We start from the raw sequence: 8,241 nt of genomic DNA, 5'->3' as shown, positions 1-8,241 counted from the left end.
TTAAAATTAGGATGAGGATAAAAAGCATGAGAAGATCAGGTCTAGAGGATTTGAAAACAGCTTAGCAAATCCTTGAGGAACTAACAGGAGAGTATTTTAGGCAATTTAAATTTCCTGGGAAGCTTTGCTCCTTGTGAAGACATAATACTCGGAGAGTGTTTTTCACTGTCAGGGCTAATCTTTCAAATCTGGCACAAGGTGATAAGTGAAATGATTTCACTTGGCATATTTTTGACATGAATCTGTCTCTAGTTTCCCTCTGGTTTTGCAAAAACAGGCCCGCCTATCCACAACTAAAGTGGAAACCCCTAAATTAGTGTCTTTCCCCTCCATGGGCCCCTGGGACCCATCACTGCAGATCAGGCTCCACTTGGCTGTGGAGGGGCGCTTGGACGCTGCCTTAACGTTTTCTCCTCTTCCTTCTGGCTAAGAGTGGACAGAGAGCTGTAGGCCATAGGGGGTCCTTTTTGCCCCAGTTGGCTGTACATTCTACACAAACGCAATGAGAAAAAAATGCTTTCTCTGTGCAAATTGATGTTGCAAAATTATTTTACTATCTATAGCAGGGCTCGCTTTATTAAGGACAAAAATCTTTCTCCCATTTAAAAAAAAAAATATTTATTTATTTTTGAGAGAGAGAGAGACAGAGCACCAGTGAAAATTTTTTTCTTTAATGCCTAGTTTGGAGAGAGACAGACAGAGAGAGAGGGAGACAAGAATCCGAAGCAGGCTCCAGGTTCTGAGCTGTCAGCACAGAGCCCGACGCGGGGCTCAAACTCACAAGCTGTGAGATCGTGACCTGAGCAGAAGTCAGATGCTCAACCAACTGAACCACGCAGAAGCCCCAATCTTTCTCCCCATTTAATCGTCATCCTAGTTCCAAGTCACCACCCACCCTGTTTGCCTCAGTTCCTCTCCCTTTCATTCATAGTCTCTCATGTGTCATGGAGTGTTTGTCTGTTATCCTTCTAGGGATTTGGGGTTTTATCATAATGGCTATTCATTAATATACTTCCATGATCATCATTGTTTATGAAAACCTGAGGCATAAATTTCCTTTAAAGATGGATTCATTCTCAAAGCCTACTTCCTCCCTTTTCCTCAAGCAGAACAATGCTATTTTTCGATTAATAAAAAAAAGATGCTTCAGGGTTGTGAAGATCTAAGGAAAATTTTCTCTTAATAAGTATATTTATGTATTAAGTAAAATTGACCCAGTTTCCAAAAATGCAATTGATATAGTTTCCCCCCCAAAATGAAAGATTAGACTGAATAAAAAATTAATGGAGATTTCAAGACACTTAACGTTAAAGTATGCCTATATTATGAATAATAATGAAAGTTGTGGAGTATTTGTTACACTTAAGATATTTTAAAAATTAAACAATTTCAGGCACCTGGGTGGCTCAGTGGGTTGAGCATCTGACTCTTGATTTTAGCTCAGGCCATGATCCCAGGGTCATGCGATTGAGCCCCACATCGGGCTCCTCACTGAGTGTGGAGCCTGCTTAAGATTCTCTCTCTCTCTCTCTCTCTCTGTCCCTCTCCCCCACTCCCACTCTCTCTTCTTTCTAAAATAAATAAATAATTTTAGAAAAATCTTCAAAAGGAATTAAGTAATTTCTAATCGTTTAGAACTAACTGGCTCAGTTGATACAGTATGCAATGCTTTTTTTTTTTTTAATGTTTACTTACTTTTTAACAAGATAGATAAAGTGCAAGTGGGAGAGGGGCAGAGAGAGAGGGAGACCCAGAATCTGAAGCAGGCTCCAGGCTCTGAGCTGTCAGCACAGAGTCCAACGAGGATCTTGAAATCACAAACCGTGAGATCATGACCTGAGTCTAAGTCAGATGCTTAACCAACTGAGCCACTCAGGCACCTGCTAGACTGTGCAACTCTATCTCAGGGTAATGAGTTCAAGCGTCACATTGAGTGTGGAGCCTACTAAAACATTAAAAAATTTCGAGGTGCCTGGGTGACTCAGTTGGTTAAGCACTGACCCCTGATTTTGGCTCAGGTCATGTTCTCACAGTTCATGGGATTGAGCCCTGTGTCAGTGCGGAGCCTTCTTGGGATTCTCTCTCCCTCTCTCTCTGCCCCTCCCCCACTCATGCACACTCTCTCTCTCAAAATAAATAAATAAATTTGAAAAAATTAAACAATTTCTTTAAAAAAATTTTTTTAAAGTTATTTGTTTGAGAGAGAGAGAAAGAGGGCACAGAGAGAGGCGGAGATAGAGAGAATCCCAAGCAGGCTCAGCACTGTCAATGCAGAGCCCAATTCGGGACTCAAACCCATGCACCATGAGATCATGCTTTGAGCTGAAACCAAGAGTCCAACGCTTAACTGACTGAGCCACCCAGGTGCCCCAAAATTAAACAATTTTTAAAAGGCTGATAAAAGACTTTTTTTTTAAACTTTTCTCTGAGGTTTTTTTTTTTTTTGCAAAACTTTTTTTGCCAATGGACTACTAATGTTACATACCAGTAGGGGGCACTAAAACACTGCTTTTAAACATCATTAAAACTTTTTATCAAAGTGAAAAAAAGGAATTTTGGCAATTTTTCTTTGCCCCTTCTCATTCATCAGAAACAGTGAAGGACATTGGAAAGGGAGAGAAACATTGTTCAGGTAGAAGATCAAAGCTAGCAAATAACCATAACTGAGTTTGAAAAGATTCATTTTCTGTGTAAAAAGCAGCACAACTATGTTTAGTATGTTCAGTATTAGTGACTGTCTCATGAACATAAAACTTGATGCTAGCTCTCTGATGCACCACAATGACTGTAGGCAATTACGCACGAGGATCCCCCAAATGGAAACAAATGGCAAGACTCGATTGCATGTGGTCAGTGGCACCTCTTGATGGTCTAGAATATGTAATTTTTTTTTTATTTTTTTTTTTAACATTTATTTTGAGACAGAGAGAGACAGAGCGTGAATAGGGGAGGGTCAGAGAGAGAGGGAGACACAGAATCTGAAACAGGCTCCAGGCTCCGAGCCGTCAGCCCAGAGCCCGACGCGGGGCTTGAACTCGTGGACCGTGAGATCATGACCTGAGCCGAAGTCGGACGCTTAACCGACTGAGCCACCCAGGCGCTCCTAGCATATGTAACTTTAAAAAATACTAGATTGGAATCGTTTTCAGATAGATGGTAGTTTGGGCCTGGAACATCTAGCTGTCCACTTGAGTGGCAAGAGTGTAGGAAGAATGGCCAGGTGACATTCTGGGGTGTTGGATGCCATATTTGCCTGGGAAGGCTGGACTACTGGGGGCCTTGACTACTGGCTGGGATGACCAGCACCATGAGGTGAATGAACATCTTAAAAAAGTAGAGGGCTCGATTTCTTGCAGTGTGTATTTCTATGAGAACAGAGGTTAACATCAAACCCATGCATTTCCCTTTGGCCATGCCACACAGCTAGAGAACGTGTGCTGTATGTAGCCCAGCCCGAGGCATTTTGTCCTTTGTTCTACAAGTTTTAGTAGCATAGAAAGAAGCCAACAGCACAGGGAAAAAACTCCTATGGCTCTGAATATGTTAAGATTTAGCTCAAATAGGTTGCCCAGCCTGGGGTGCCTGGGTGGCTCAGTCGGTTAAGCATCTGACTCTTGATTTCAGTTCAGGTCATGATCTCACAGACCACGGGCTCGAGCCCAGCATCAGGCTCTGCGCCTACAGCTAGGAGCCTGCTTGGGAGTCTCTCCCTGCCCCTCCCCCGCTCCTGTTTTCTTTCCCTCTTTCTCAAAATAAATAAATAAACTTAAAAAAACCAAAATACGAGTCCCAGCCTTGCTAGTCTCCTGTGGGGGTAAGCTTGGTGCTCTGTGCCTGCCAAGATGTTAAGAGCTCTCTCCGCAAGATAATTAAGCCTCAACCTCACAGGAGATGAGAGGACAGGAGATGAGAGGGGTTTAGAGCCTGACATGGGAGTAGCTACAATAACCGAGCTGGTTGCTTTAACCGAGCTGGTTGCTTTAACCATCTGTAGGGAGTGTCGATTTCAAAAGTGGGTTCTCCGAAGAGTTTTTCTCTTCTCATCCCGAGGAGGCCTGTGCTAAGATCAAGAGTAGGAAGGGAATTAAGTAAATGTTCTCCTCAGCCCAAACAGGTATATGGCAGAGGAATGGACAGTGTTGCTGTGGCCAAGGCTCAGAGATGGGGGTGACTGCCTGACAACTCACATTACCGAGTGCGATTCCATAAGGTCCAAGCTGGGGGAGGCCTGGGAGGAAGCCACAGAAGTTCACCTGGAGGGCCAGTGTTTACAACCTGGGTGGACTGGGTCTAACACTCACACGTCCCAGGCCCACTCTGGGGAAGACTGGTGGCCTTAGAGTGCCTCACGGCCACTTGGACCATGGAGGGCAATGAGCCTGAATGCACTCTGGGAAGTTGGGTGTGGGAGGGAGGAGCTTCGGGCCGGTTTAGTAGGATCCCACAAGGCGCTGCCATAACATCTGGTCTTGTGCTTGCCTTATTCAATAGGTTGGCCTTCCATTTCTTTTTCTTAAAAAAATTTTTTAATTTTTAAGCAAATCCTCACCTAATGTGGGGCTTGAACTCACAACCCTGAGATCAAGAGTTGCATGCTATACTGACCGCCAGTCAGGCACCCCAGCCTTCCTTTTCTCTCAGAGCCCCCCTCACCTATGTTTTTCCTCCAAAGACTCTGCTTTTCCTAAAGCTGGTGTTTCTAAGGGCTTTGCAGAAGCCTAGGGGAGGCTAGAGAGAAGGCTCCAGGGGCTAGGAAAAGGTGAGCGGGGAACTCTTTTTCCTCCCATCCTTATTTGCCCACAAAATGGTTTCCAGGAGGCAAAGGTGGACCTGTGTGGATGGCATGGTTGAGCCCTCATGGACTGTAGAGGTAAGACCAACCGATAGGGGCTATAAACCCCTGGTGGAACTAAGACCACCATGGATTCCCACTCAACAGAGAACCCCTCTAAATATTTTCAAAAGGAATCACAGGCCCTGTAAACACGCCTCCAATGCATGGGGCTAATCCCACCTGCAAAGCACCTTCATCTAATTGTCTGAGCTGACCCCCACAGCAGGTAGGCATTATCTTTCCCATAAAGGGATATCACTATCATTCAGATAAGGAAGCTACCTGGAGAGATAAGGGGCTGAGCTTGAATTCGGATCTTTTAACTTCCCCTCTGACTTCTACCTGATGTGTGCTGGGTTGGTGAGGAAGGATAAGAAGTATTAGATTCCTAATTAAGGAAGCCGCTTAGATTACTGGTGAAGAGCAAAGATTCTCTGGACTGCCTCAGTTAGTATCCCAGCTCTCACACCTGCTAGCTAGGTGACCTTGTGCCAGCGACTCAACCTCCCTGTGCCGCCATTTCCTCACCTGTGAGACAGTAATACTCCCTGCCCACCCCCCCCCAACCTAGGGTTTTGTGAAGATGAAATGAGTTTATACAGTACTGTGCTTAGAACGATTACCTGGCATAGTTTTCCTTCGGATGCTGACCATGCTGCTTGTTAATAAACCTAACATCAGCCGAATGGATTTGGTCGAGACCTTGGCTCTCAAATTTGTGTTTCATTGACTTAACTGTCTTTCTGGGTTAGGGCCCTTTAGTTCCTCATTGGAATGTTAAAAATCTAACCTAACCGTTGGAAAAACAGAACTGGTCATTTAGTTCAGTGCCTGCCCATACAAAATGCCACAGACTGGCGGGCTTGAACAGCAGAAATTAATTTTCTCACAGTTCTGGAGGCTGCAAGTCCAAGATCATGGCTGATCAAGATCAGCAGGTTTGGTTTTTCAAAGGCCTCTGGCCTTGGCTGGCAGATGCCCTCCTCTATGTCCTCAAATCATCTTTCCCTGTGCGTGCACATATGCCTCTGGGGTCTCTCCTGTGTACAAATTTCCACTTAAAAGATTGTATCTGGGACCACCCTAACAACCTCATTTAATTACCTCTTTAAAGACTCTATCTCCAAATGCAGTCACATTCTAAGGTTCTGGGGGCTTCAATATATGGATTTGCAGTGGGGGTTCACAGTTCAGCCCATTACAGATTCGTTAAGCAAAAACAAAACAAAAAAATCCAGATGAGGTTACATCAATCAAAGAATGGAACATGTGTCATTTTTTTTTTAAGTTTACTGATTTATTTTGAGAGAGAAAGTGAGAGTGGGGGAGGGGAAGGGAGAGTGAGCCCAAAGCAGGCTCCACACTGGCAGCACATAGCCCTACACAGGGCTCGAACTCATGAGCTGTGAGATCATGACCGGAGCCAAGGTGAAGAGTCAGATGCTTAACCGACTGAGCCCCTATTTTATTTTATATTTTTAAAAAAATTAGTTTTAAGCAATCTCTACTCTTAACGTGAGGTTTGAACTCACAACCCCGAGATCAGGACTTGCATGCTGTACTGACTGAGCCAGTCAGGTGCCCCTACCCATTATTACTATTTTAATAATTTCTCCATCATGACCCATTTAAAAATAATTTTTCCATTATGACCACTTTAAGAATTTGGTGGCAAAGGTAGCTAAGAAGACCCTTACTAAAAACCAACCTCTATGTCTTTAAATGTTTTGGGATAACATTTACATTACAAATTCCTACCTTGACTGTGTGATTTTATCAACTTTTTTTTTTTTTTAATTTCAGGTCCACCTGACTTCTAATTTAAGAGGTTTCCATGGTTCTCATCAACTTTTTTTTATTAGTGACTAAATTTGCTGTATGTTTTAATTGGGTTGTAAAAGTAAGGTGGCGATTTGTGATATTTTAATAGAATCCTGGTATGTAACACATAGGAACATGCATGCACACACACACACACACACACACACACACACACACACACACACACTGACATGTCGTTTTACAGCACCACTGCCAAGAATAACTAATCTAGGAATAACTGCAGAATCTGATAATACAGGTGGTGTTTCTTTTTAGAAATAATTTTTAGAAATAACATGAACAGACATGAGTCCTTTTTCATTTCAAAAGTGAATATTAAAATTAAGCTATTGACTCCTTCCTAAATAAGATTTAAATAGTCTTTAAAAAATCATACTTAAAAAAAAAAAAAAAAAAGGATCCAGGACTTAGAAGCCTTATATTCCAAATCTATTTAAGTGGAATACTTACTGTTATTGTTGCTCTGTAGATTTTCTTTTCTTTTTTTGAGCAGGCTGATTTTGTAGGATGTTTTGTTTGTTTTCTCTTCAAGAGAAAGTCACTTGTGTTCTGTTTCTATGTTTCTTAGATGCAACATCTACCTCTTACAAAATATGTTGAGGTGTCTAAGTGGGTTTAGTTTTTAAGAATTCTATTGTAAAGAAGAACCACAAACTACCAAAGAATATATTGTATCAATTCTCTATTGCAATTATTTTAGAGAAATTTTCTCTATTGTTAAAGTTGGGCTGCCTTTTGTGATAACATTATCTGTTGAAGTTGAAGCTGCCAGTAACATCATCAGCTAAACTCCCAAAATGAGTCAGCTAACTTTATTTTTAACTGCTTTTTAATTGTCTGCTGAAACTATCAAGAATAATAAGATTTCTAAGGCATTTATAGCAAAGTTTTGGTATATTAGACCAAATTAAAAGGTGGATCAAATGTTCCGAATCCTCATGTCATTTTTATATATTGTTTTCTTTTTAAACTCAGCTGTAGGGCACGGATAGGTAGTAAAACTCCCTGGCTTGAGATTTTTCCTAAATTTGTGCTATGATATTCCATGGGTATTACACACATTATTTCCGAATTCACAAGAAATCGGTTGGATTTGGGCAAACGATGCTCATAACACTCAAATATGAAGGAGCCATCGTAGGCTTTAGAACAAATGTGAGTGATTTAGAAATTATATGTTTACCTAAGTTAAAATAATTCTCAACGTAAGAAAAACCTACCCACGAGGTTGTACCGATGTCAAAGAACAAACATTTCATCCCTGTTTCAAAGCACTTTAAGACATTATTTTAATCCTTACCTCATTGAGGTATGTAGGTGGCAAGTCATACCGAGATAAAAATTCAAAATGCACAATAAATCGAACATTGCGTAGGGAATGAAAGAGCTTCTTAGTTGATCACGCCTTGTTGATTTTCTGCTTTTCTTGGAAGATCACTGGTGCTTTCACTTTATCATATTTTGCATGTAGGGCCAACAAGCATCACAGCACCCTCGATAAAACGGCTACCAAATCTGTAAGAGAGCCACTACGTCTCCACAGTTTCCTCGTCACTCGAGCCCCG

The sequence above is a fragment of the Acinonyx jubatus genome, chromosome A1 (assembly GCF_027475565.1).
Source record: "Acinonyx jubatus isolate Ajub_Pintada_27869175 chromosome A1, VMU_Ajub_asm_v1.0, whole genome shotgun sequence".
NCBI classification, from domain to species: Eukaryota; Metazoa; Chordata; class Mammalia; order Carnivora; family Felidae; genus Acinonyx; species Acinonyx jubatus.
The sequence above is the reverse complement of the archived record's forward strand: the minus strand, read 5'-3'. Positions refer to the sequence as shown.